Genomic DNA, 12,674 nt, shown 5'->3' on the forward strand with positions numbered 1-12,674 from the left:
GAGCTTTCTACAGAATGCACCGGGAAGGACCCAATGAGATGATATAAGCCTGATGGTGTTAAAATTGGTGGGAGGTGGACCCACAGCTAGGTCAACCCAACAGTGTGATCTTAGAGAGATATAGCGATGCCTTAAGAGAAGTGTTGAAAATGAAACTGGAAAATCCTAATTTAATTTCCCCTTGAATTACATTAGGAAAAAATTGTCATTCCACATCAAAAGACTACTTGTATGAGATAACTAAGTTAATTTTACTTAGTTGGTTCAGTTAATTCGAGTTGAGGGTATAACTTGAGTCATGTAAAGTAGATCCTACTTTATAGGATCCCTGGTTGAGTTTATTTTGAGTTATAATTAATTAATTCAATTTGACTGAGTTAAATTCAGTTAAACTAGTTCCAACTGTTGGAGGTACTAGTAGGAGGTCTAGCAGTGGGGTGAAGCTTCTGTTTTCCACAAGTTAACTGATAATTCAACCATAATTAAATCATGCATGTGTGATCTATGAGTTACCTAGCTGAGATTGGAGTTCAAGGGAAGTGTACTACCCGTTGTATAATCATTCAAATTATACAAGTGGTGGATGCAGTCAGAGGAAGGCCTGTGATGGATTTTGCAATTCCAATTGACAAATTTTTTTAATTAATAGGGGATAACTCCCAAGGAACCAATGCAAGGAAATAGGGAATTGGGCAATCATAAAATTGGTTAAGTATTAGCCAAGGATTGTCTAGGAAGATGTGAGACAGATATAGATAATGCAGAGGTTGCTCAGGCTTGAGAAAAGCATTGTAATCTTATCATATTTTATGACTAATGAAGTATATAGATAACAAAGGTTTTTAGGTGTGTATTTTCCTAGGAAACCATTGTGTAATGTGTTGATTGAATTATTTCTCTTCTATGATTTGTGATTTTGTGATTGTTAATTGTTTCCAAAATTGGTAGAGTAGATTCAAGTCTATTGTTTTAGTAAATTATAATCAGTAGTTTGAATCTACAAGGAATTTATACATGGTATCAAAGCTAAAATCACAATAGAAGAGAAGTATATGAGTTTGTCTTTGCAGGATCGAATTTGCAGAATCAAATCTTTAGAGCTAGCAGGATGGCCTTCTATAGATTGAGACTCGAATATGCCCTTGAGGGTAGTTCAAATTATATTTCTTGGAAGTACAAGATGGAGGTAGTGTTGGAAGATAATGGGTTGAAGGAATTCGTAGATACTAATATTCCTAAACCTCTAGCATCTGATGCTCAGGAAATAGCAAAGTGGAAGAAGTGTGTTGCAAAATCTAGGAGGATGATATTGGAAGGAGTTTGAGATCATATTTTTTCGAACCTCCACGGGAAGGAATCTCCATATGCAATGTGGCAAGCCTTGATATACTTGTTTCAGAACAGTAGTGACCACAAGAAGCTGGAATTGAAGGAAAAGCTCCGGAAGATCAAAATGGAGAAGGATGACACGATACCACAATACTTGAGTAGGTTCCTTTTTGACACACCATTTTCTTGTGGTGTTCATGGAATTGTCTTCTCTCTACGAATTCCATTCTCTGAACATGATCTATCAAACTCTTTGCTGCAATATTCACCTCCATTGTCTGACCTGAGACACTTCAACCTTTTTCCTGTCTCATTTTCAACCAAAGCTTTCCATTTCTTGAAAGTATCAAATACATCACATTAATTCGAATACAATAAATCTAGGTTTTGTTGGTTGCATCATCAATAAAAGTAACATAATAAAGAGAGCCACCGAGAGATGATACCTAAGCAAGTCCCCATACATCTATATGCATAAGATCTAATTTTTCACTCTTCATTTCTTTCCCAACTCTGAGGAATCTGACTCTCTTGTTTTTTCCATTAACACAATTCTCACAGAATTTGAAATCAACATGATTCAAACCTCGCAACAAATTTCTTGAGTGAAGAATTTGCATCCCCTTCTCACTCATGTGCCCAAGCCTATGATGCCATAATGCCGTATCTTCTCCTATAGAGGTTAAAGCATTAACAAAATTAGAAATACCATTGCATAAATACAATGTACCAACCTTTTCTCCTTTTTTCTATTACTAGGACTCCTTTAGAGACCTTCTAGGTTTTATCCATAAAAGTAGTTACACAACCTTCACCTCCCAACTGCCCTGTTGAAATTGGATTTTTCTTCGGATTTGGAACATGTCTTACCTCCTTCAATAGTCATTGATTTCCATTCTGCTATTTTATGAAAACTATACCCATTCCAATGACTTTATAGGGTTTATCATCACCCAATCAAACTTGTCCAAAATCTCCTTGAACATAATCATTAAAATGTTTCCTATCAGGTGTCGCATGGAATGAGGCCCCTGAATATACCACCCAGACATCAATACTATTTTCTAATGAAAGAATCAAAGCATCTTGCAACACATCACCTGTCACATTCACTTCATGATTGTTTTCTTACTATGCGTCTCCTTCTTTTCCCTTCCGAGACTTGTAGTCTTTCTTCAGGTGTCCTTTCTTCCTGCATTTCTAGCACACTATTCCCAATATAGAATTGAATATGCCTTTCTTTGACTAACTACGATATCCTAGGCTCTTTCCTCTTTCCATTTTTCTTCTCCTAGTCTTTGTAGTCAAAGCATTACTTGATGTCTCACCAGAGCTTTTCCGTCGCATTTCCTCGCTAAGGATTGCACTGACAACATCATCAAACATTAAAGTACTAGATCCAGATATAAGAGTTACTAATGGCTATAACTAAAGCATTCCAACTTTCTGGCAATAAGCACAAAAATAACAGAGCCCTAACTTCATCATCAAAAGTTACCCCTTCGGAACTTAACTGATTAGTAATTGTATTAAATTCATTTAAATGATCAGCAATAAATCCACCTTCTGACATCTTCATATTAAATAAACACTTCATAAGAAATACGTTATTTGAGGCCAAGGGTGTTTCATATAGTTTGGCCAATGTCAACATTAAACCCTCTGTTGACGTTTCCTTTGAAATATTAAAGGCTATCGATGCCGCTAGGCACAACCGTATTTTTCCAGGTGCCTTTCTGTCGAGAATATCCCATTCTATGTCTGTCATACTTATCAACTTCTTTGTCTTTCCACTTTATGGTAGGTATAAATCTTATGATACATATAATCTTCCATCTGCATCTTCTACAGCTGGTAGTTTTGGCTATTAAATTTTTCGACCCTAAACCTACCATCTTCTGCAATTGCTTCCACTCAAACCAGGAACCCTTTTCTCCTACGAGTTTATCATCCAAATAGACCTTCAGCTCTGATACCAGTTGTTATAAAATTATATATTACAGAGCAATGGAACACAAAATATATTGCAGAAACATAAACACAAAAAACGCATAAAACAAGAGAGACACAGATATATGTGGTTCACCCAATTTGGGCTACGTCCAGGGAGAAAGAGGCAGTCCTTCCTTTTATATTATGCATCAAACTGAAGAGGTACAACCTATAGCAGATCCGTTGTAATTCCCTCTTCTCTTTGAATCAATCTCCTCTCTCTTTCTCACTCAGAATACATCTCTACATAGACACAATACAATTCCCTCATATATAGCCAGGGGTTTCCTTTTAGGGAAAAAAACCCTAAAGTTTACATAACTTCTACCATGAGATATCTGTCTAATGAATGGCCCAGATTGACTATGAAATTAAAACATTTTAAAAGGCAATTTTACATCTATTTTTAGGTTCAGGGGTGTTGTCCCCAATCCCCCGCCCAGGGGGGCTCCAAATAATCATCGTCACCCCCCCTGGACCCCCCTGGCAGTGCACATTTATGGGCAGTGTTTCTACCACATTACGAACTGGTGTCCAATGCGGTGATACCTCTTAATAAAGAAGATAATCAAGCCGACACCTAACACTGATCTAGATCAGATATACAAGATCATAACATGATATGAAGATTGGATAAATCCTACAGATGATGGACGAATTACATGGGATAGGGATAGTTCCTGTACCTCAGACTCGAATGAAGAGTGTGAGCACTGGCATAATCGGTTGAATGAAGTATCTATGCTCCGGTGCAATATGATGACCAAATCACTATGGTGTGTCTCAACTGAGGTAAGAAAGCTTCCACATTATGATGGTTTGACTGAATGATCTATTTTGGGATGAATTTGAAAGGGAAGTGCCTGAAGAACATTTCTTCCAAGTGCTTGAATTGGTACTGAGTGCTACACCTACTCGTTGGTGGGGTACGCACAAGGAGAACTTCACTGGTTGGAAGGAATATAGAAGGGGTATGAGATTAAGGTTTGGATATTCTAATACTAGGATTATTGAGAAGTAAAGTGGGAAGGATGATCCTCACGAGCATTTGGCGTGGTGGACTAGAGCTTGGGGAACGAAGCCAGAACCAAAATGGGTGCACATCTTCTGTCATACCTTAGCTACAATCCAATGAATTGGTATTTGGAAACAAAGCTTCACCATGGGACAACTGAATGGGAAATCTTAAGAGAAATTTTTTTACTGACTTTCATCTTTGAGGATGGGTTTGAATGCATTGATAAAGTGCTTCAGGAGATAAAAGCCACTATCTTTAGGACGTTGAAGGAGCCGGTAGAATGGACTCAGCCAGATTGGAGTACACAGTTGCACCATGCACTGGAATGTTATAATGTGACTACTGAGGAGGAAGAAGAAGATCCGCAGAATATTAACATTCCAGAATCTGAGGGACAACGCAAAGTTGAGGGACCTCAGACAGAGAACCCTAATGTAACAGAACCACTGAAAACTCAACAAGGAAATATTGGATCTAACATAGAACCTAAGTTTGCGAAGATAGGAGACGATTGGGACAAAGATACAATTGATAAGGTGGCTGAAGTGTTGTGTGAATACCAGGATCTATTCCCAACAAAGTTCTCAGATCTGAAGGGTATCATGGGAGATCTAGGCATAATGAAAATTACTTTGAAACCTCATGCGAAGCCCATAAAGCATAGACCTTATTGGCTTAATCCGAAGTATAAAGAAAAGGTGCAAAAAGAGCTTGATAAGATGATGGAGGCCGGAATCATTGAGCCAGTAGAAGAATCTGATTGGGTGAGCCCCATGGTGGTTCAAGAGAATAAGCAATAGGGAGAAATTAGGATATGTGTAGATCTGATGAAGATGATCGATGCAAGTGTGCATGATCCGTTTCTGACACCATTTACAGATGAAGTATTAGAGAATGTTGTAGGACAGGAGGCTTATTCATTCATTGATGGGTTCTTAGGATACCATCTAATAAAGATCGTACCGGAGGATCGTAGCAAGACAACCTTCACTACAGAGTGGGGATTCTTTTAGTACATAGTAATACCATTCAAGCTGAAGAATGCACCCACGATCTTCTCCAGGGTAGTAATCACGATGTTTGAGGAGTTTATTCATAAATTCATGGAGGTTTGTTTTGATTACTCGACTGTGTTTTGATTAGTGAAGTGCCATATTTCAAGTCTATGCCTCCTGCTAGATAGATGTCGCAGGTACCAGATCGAGTTGAACTTGAAGAAATGTATATTTTGTGTGCCTTTTGGATTTTTTCTAGGCCATGTAGTATGCAAGCAGGGATTGATGGTGGACCCTGCAAAGATCACAGTGACTGTGAATTAAGAAGCCCCCAAGAATGTTAATCAGTTGTGCGGAATGTTGGGCTACACAGGCTACTATAGGAAGTTTATCAAATCTTATGCCCAGATAATTGCACCGATGGAGAAAATCTTAAAGAAGGATGTGACTTTTTGTCAGGATGAGGAGTGTCAACAAAGCTTGGATATGTTAAAGGATAAGATGGTGACTGCACCCATCTTGGTATTTCCATATTGGAAGAACAAGTTTCATGTACATGTAGATTCCTCATGTATTGTGTTGGGTGTGGTATTGACCCAACTTGGTGGAGGTGATATTGACCACCCAATAAGATTTTCCAAGGCCGAAAAGAATTACATCACTACAAAGCACGAAGGGCTGGCGATGGTCTATGCGCTGTAGAAGTTTCAACATTATTTGTTGGGTGCACACTTCAAAATGTATACAGATCACTCTGCTCTCAAGTACCTGGTCAATAAGTCTGTGTTGGGGAGGGGGGGGGGAATATGTAGGTGGTTGTTGTTGTTCCAGGAATATGATTTTGAAGTAATTGTGAAGCCAAACGATTGAATGCGGGACCAGATCATCTATCTAGGATTGAGACAGGTGAAGAACCAACTAATTTGGATGAAGGATTTTTGGATGCACAACTCTTTATTTTGCACATTTCAGATGGTCATTTTGCAGATATAATTCAGTTTTTGTCTACTGGAACAACTCTGGAAGGGTATTCTACTCAGCAGAAGAAGAAACTAGTGGTCTGCGTTGCCAATTTTTTTTTTATAGCGGGACATTTGTATAAGATGGGAACAGATGAAATATTGCTCCGATATGTTCTAGAGCTTGAGCACGCTAGTATCCTTGCCGAAGCACATGGAGGCGTGGCAATAGGACACTATGTAGGTAGACCAACCGCGTAGAATATTCTACGTGTCATGCGGAAAGAGTCAATTTTGCGGACAAAACTGACCTCCCTAGAAGCTAAGGCTTTCTAGTGACAAACAAGAAAATCAAGCACTATCTTTCCCTAAATATGCATTTAAAATAAAAGCAACTAGGTGTTTAAAGCATACCTCTAGTCCAACGTTGTTTGTAGCAGTCAAGCCTCTTCGATCCAGATGAGCTCCTCCTTCTCCTTGAAGCCTGCATTCACTAACAAGCAAACGATTACATAGCACCTGAATAACTCATATAATAAAACATATTCATCATAAAGACCAAGGAGTTTATGAAACAAATTATATATAACAACTTGTTGAGAAAAATGAACTTAATTGTATTAATTGGAAAGAAAAGAAACCATTACAACCAGTGCCTTGGTGTTGTGCAGGTCCCTCCCAGGGTCCAGCAAGAGTTCTCCTTTACTTTGATCAGCTCACCCACTTCCAAATGAAGCTAAGAAAGGATTGGAATCTCTCCTCTCAAGCTCTATAAGGGAGTCCTAATTTCAGCAGCATCTACCCTTAGGAATGTTCAGCTTTCAACCTCCCCTCCCTCTGGCCCAATGCCTGTATTTATAATGCTTTGGAGGAAGTTAATCAGGTCCACCATCAATGGGATAACCTCCTCTTTCAAAGGGGTAGCTCCCCTTTTCATGGGATAAGTTCCTCTTTCATTGGGATGCATGAACCATCTGGAGGCGCTCAATACATGTCAAACCATCTTCTAGAATGCTCTAGAATCGACCACAAGTAACTTTTTGAAGTAAAACTTGCGCCTTTTGACCTTTACAGGAGTACGCACCCACCCCTTTACAGACAGAGCATACAAGTACGCAGGTATTATATACTTGAGGTGCGTACACGCAGGTAAGAGTAAGAGAAAATGCGTAACCAGAGTTATATTGAATTTTAAGGAATTTCTCTCTTTCTTGGAGTTTGACATGAGGAGCAGAGGTATAAGACTTGCCAAGGAGGATAGTATGACCATTGATGGAGCCATACTGACTGCAAATAGTCATGGTGACAAATTTTAGTGTAACAGATTGCCCCCTAAAGTGCGAACCCTGTAGTAGATTAGGGTTTCATATCATTTAGGAAGGGTGAAGCACTTTATCATTTCAAGGATTATCTCGTGGAGAGCCCAGTTGGAACCTGCAAATATTCAACACAAAATACATATATGAGATCATATCATCGCTGAGGTAGGCATTCCCATACTCAGATCAAAAACTTAACTAACAAACTAACTACTGCTCTGATACAGGAATGATTTCGCAGTACATCATAATCATAGACTCATGTAGACGCAGTATGGACGCAGCCATCTGTATATAATTAGTCTACTATATAATGAATACAAAACTCCTCGCAGCCTGGATGGCGGAAACTAGATCCAGGGTCTTCATTTCTACTTCCCGAAATAGTACGATTCTATCCATGTGAATAAATGAGTTGATGTCGAACATGGTAGAAACCACTTGATTACCAGTCAATGATGTAAACTGTTAACAAGTGTGAGAGAGACCACCAGTGATGTCAATGGTTCTCAAAGTACCCAGTACAATCCATGATATGTGAATGAATGTGTTGATGTCGAACATGTCACGGAATCCTTCGTTCGAAATTCAATGATGTAAACCGTCGTCAAAGGCGAGAAACCTGCCATTGAGGCATGCATATTTCAAGGTACTGACGATTCCTAGATCATCTTTCTAGATAATGTGCTGATGTCGATAGAAAGCGATCCATTGTAGGCAAGCCCACAACACGAAATCATAGATCAAGTTGAAGAAATGTAGCTGTAAGGACTGACTCAGGGATGGTCAAGATGGATGACAGGTATTTTGCAAATGAATGGTTTATTTGCAGTGACCTCTTGAACACATAACGACACAACAGATGGCTTGGTGACAATTGACCCAAAGTTAATACCCAGAAACCGGCTGAAGTCTTTCAATGTGGTTTGATCAGACTCAGGAGAAGGGGATAGAGATCAAAACTATATCCCATCCTGAACTTATGGTGATTGCCTTTACAGTTACCAGACTTTGTGGGGCTTCCGCTTTACACATTGCCACTAGATCCCAGATGCGGATGGCGATTGATTGCTATCGAGGTACCATTTTCAACTGGTGTGATGCTGTGTTGGCCAATGTAAAAGGCCAACTGACTAAAGCCAAAAACGGACAGCTAAAGACCTTTGGTTATGGGGCTTTAGTTGTGAGTTTTGGCTTAGAGAGGGTTCCGATGTTGATCCCACAGCAGCTCACTATTGGGGCTGGGCTTCCTCGAGAGCCCAAATTGATGCGATGGGTTGCGGTTATGGCCCATCATCCTGATGAGGGAACGGAGGTTGTCCAATTTACTCCGGAGTACTTTCACTGGTTAGAGGACCAGGTCTTTTCTATACAGGATTTTCCTTATGCCAGAGTTGATTTTCGTGGAGATCTGGACATGGTTCTTCCACCGGGAGAACAATGGGATGATACAGGTAATTCATTTTCCACAAGTTTTTTAAACTATCTATTTTTTTTGTTTGCTTTTATATCGTCTCAAAACTGATAGTAATAATTTTCAAAATGCAAATGTAGGCCCACGTCGTCCAGCCAATCTCCGGCCTTTCGAGAGGAGACTACCAGTTGCACCGGCACCGGCCCCATAGGACGAGGCCATAGAGACTTTAGCTGAGTTGGAAAGTGACCTAGAGCGTCTTACAGCAGATATACCAGAGACTACCATAGATGACATTCCAATCCGGCTTCAGCGCTATGTTGTCGGGGTCCCAGGACCTTTTAGGAGGTTCTTGTGTAGGGTGGCCCGTGCAGTGGTGTCATATAGAGATCATCACCACTGATTGGATGGTCGTTTTGTAGACACATGCGACATTTTGGTTTTTTGTACTTATCATTTTTGCCGATCATAAGGTGTTTTTCAACCTATGATCGAAGACGATGTATTTTTTGACACACTCCTATCTATATATCATTATTACCAGCTTATCTTGTAAATCATGTTATGGACTGGTTTTAAATTTACATGTATGATTATTGCAAATGTCTATTTAACATTCGAGAAGTAATTGCATCTGCTAATGTATTTAAAGACCTTGGAATATGCTGATATTCAATGTAATCAAATTCACGTTCCAAGAGACGCACTCTCAAAAATAACCTTAATAACACTGGATTTCTAATGGCATACACTCTATTAAGCTGTAATACAACGAGTTCAGAATCTAACCTCACTATCAAACTCCGAATCCCAAATGAAATAGATTCAGACAATAACTCAATCACTGCACTGTATTCGGCAATGTTGTTTGTTGTTTGACCGAGGCTCACCCCATGCATAGAAACTAACTCATCAGAGGGCGAATAGATAACCCAAGCTGCGGAAGAGATATTCCGTGTACTACGACAAGCACCATCAGCAAATCCAATGTATGTTTGGAGAGGCATCGACATCTGCAATATCAAGAGTAAAACCAAGATAAGCCAGAATAACGACGAAAAACATACTCTCTAAGCTAAGCACACTGTCTAAACTGACAAACACACCAGCTAGAAAGAAAAACTAACCTAACTAAAAATTCTCCATACCCATCATTTAAGCATAATACCTCTTTAGGTAAAGTCCATTTCTGGGTTTACCCAAAGAGTCCCCATCAAAGTCTACCAATTCATAGGCCCCTTTTGCTAGCTTTGGCTTGACAATATAGGGCCCATGCCACATAGGAACGAATTTTCCAGCACCTAATTTATCATTAGCTTGATCATATAATAACACTAGGTCTCCTTCCGAAAAATTTCGAGGGGTCACATTTCGATCATACTGAGCTTTCATACGTTTTGCGTGAGTCTCGATCGCCAATGCAGCATCACGTCGATTCTCATCTAACTGAGCTAAGTATAATAAATGCTTCTCCTCTTCGAAAGTAGCTGGGAGTAACTCGATGGCCATTTGCAGTGACGGGATTTCGCATTCAATGGGTAGCACAGCTTCCAAACCATAAACTAGTTGGAATGGAGTGAACCCTGTTGATGTTTTCACTGAGGTTCGGTACGCCCAAAGCGCTGAAAATAACATGTTGTGGCAATTCAACCGATGAATACCAATGATTCGTCAGATCATGATAACTAAAACTTTGTTGATGGACTCAACAAGACCATTTGCTTGTGGATAATAAGGAGTTGAACTATCGTGACGCAAACCAAGCTGGCCTGTAAGTTCTATCATCATAACGTTTCGAAAATGGTGCCCATGGTCAGTGATTATCGCTTGTGGGACACCAAACCTAGCAATTATATGATTGAATACGAAAATTGCAGCTGTCTTGCCGTCTGCCTCGAATGTAGGCATCGCCTCGGCCCACTTAGTAAAATAATCTACCGCAAGGATGATATACGCATGCCCCCCGGTCGAGTGAGGGTTACATGTAATAAAATCGATACCCCATTTGGCAAAAGGACCAACGGCAATTATAGGGTGGAGAGGAGCAGGTGGAGCGCACATCTTTCAATCAAACACCTGACAGTTGTGGCATTTTCGGACCGCAGTAATACAATCTTTAAACAAGGACGGCCAGAAGTAGCCAGCGCGCAATATCTTTTGGGCTGTGGCGTACCCAGACATATGACCACCACACGCTCCAGAGTGACAGTCATTCAAAACCCTTTCATCTTCTTCGTGAGTTAAGCAATGTCGAAAAACCAAGTCTGCCCCATGGCGATAAAGAGTATCTCCAATAATTTTGTACTGTTGGGACTGGAATCGAATTTTCCGACGTTCCAACTTTGAAACTTCGGGCCGAAAGGATTGGGTCTAGAGATAGACGATGATATCCCCATACCACGGATCTAAAGTGCTGATGAGAAACAAAGATTCGTCTGCAATGGGCTCCTCTGCCACAGTTTCCGTGTCAGCACGCGGGAAGTCACACATTAACTCCGCGAAAACTAAAGATTTCTTAGACTTAGATTTCTCAAACTCCAAGTCGAACTCTTGCAGGATAACAATCCATTTAGAGTACTTGCCCCCTAGCAATTGTTTAGTCAAAATGTAGATCATAGGGTTGCAATCCAAACTTACTGTAGTTTTACGTAGTAGAATGTAGTGACGAAAACGTTGGACAGCTTGAACGGCTGCCAATGCCAATTTCTCCACATGTGAGTATTTTAGCTCAGTTGGATTTAACGTTCGACTAAGGTAATATATCACATGTTCCATTCCGAATTCATCTTCCTAAACTAAGACCATTCCAATGGTGGAATGGGAGGCGGCAAGGTACAAAAAGTAATCCTGGTTGTAGTTGGGAGGATGCAGCAACGGTGCATGGGTCAACGCGTACTTGAGTGCATCAAAAGATTTCTGAGCTATCTCATCCCAAGAGAATTGAGCGTTCTGTTTCAACAACCGTGTAAAACCCTTTGTAACCTCGGCGTAGTTAGGAATGAATCGTCGTAAAAAGTTTGCTTTCCCCTGCAAACTTTGGAGTTGGCGAAGACTCGAAGGAGGAGGCAATTTGATGATAGCTTCTACCTTCGAGGGATCGACTCGAATGCCGGCTTTCGAAACTACAAATCCCAGTAATCAACCCACTTCTATACAGAAGACACATTTGTGTGGATTCAACCGAATACGATAATGCCTACACCTCATGAAGATTGCTCGTAAATGGACAAGGTGATCAACTCGATGTAACGAATGAGCGGGCAAATCATCGAGATACGGTTGCACAATGTGTTTGATGTCATGAAACACATAAGACATCGCCCTTTGAAAAGTTGCTCCGGAATTCTTGAGCCCAAAAGGTAATTTGCAATAAGCAAACGTCCCCCATGGACAAATGAAAGCCATTTTTGGTTGATCGGCAGGTAGAATATTGATTTGATTGTAACCGGAAAAACTGTCCATAAAGGAAAATATTTCGCTGCCGGCACAATCATCAATGATTTGATCGATATAGGGTGTTGGGTAGTTGTCCTTTGGACAAGCTCGATTAATGTCCCTATAGTCGATGCATATTCTTATTGTTCCCTGCTTTTTGTTAACCGAAACAATATTCGATACCCAATCCGTTAACGGGATCGGATAAATGAA

Source organism: Pinus tabuliformis, chromosome J (assembly GCF_031772625.1).
Source record: "Pinus tabuliformis cultivar Carrire ecotype Pingquan chromosome J, CPIR1, whole genome shotgun sequence".
NCBI classification, from domain to species: Eukaryota; Viridiplantae; Streptophyta; class Pinopsida; order Pinales; family Pinaceae; genus Pinus; species Pinus tabuliformis.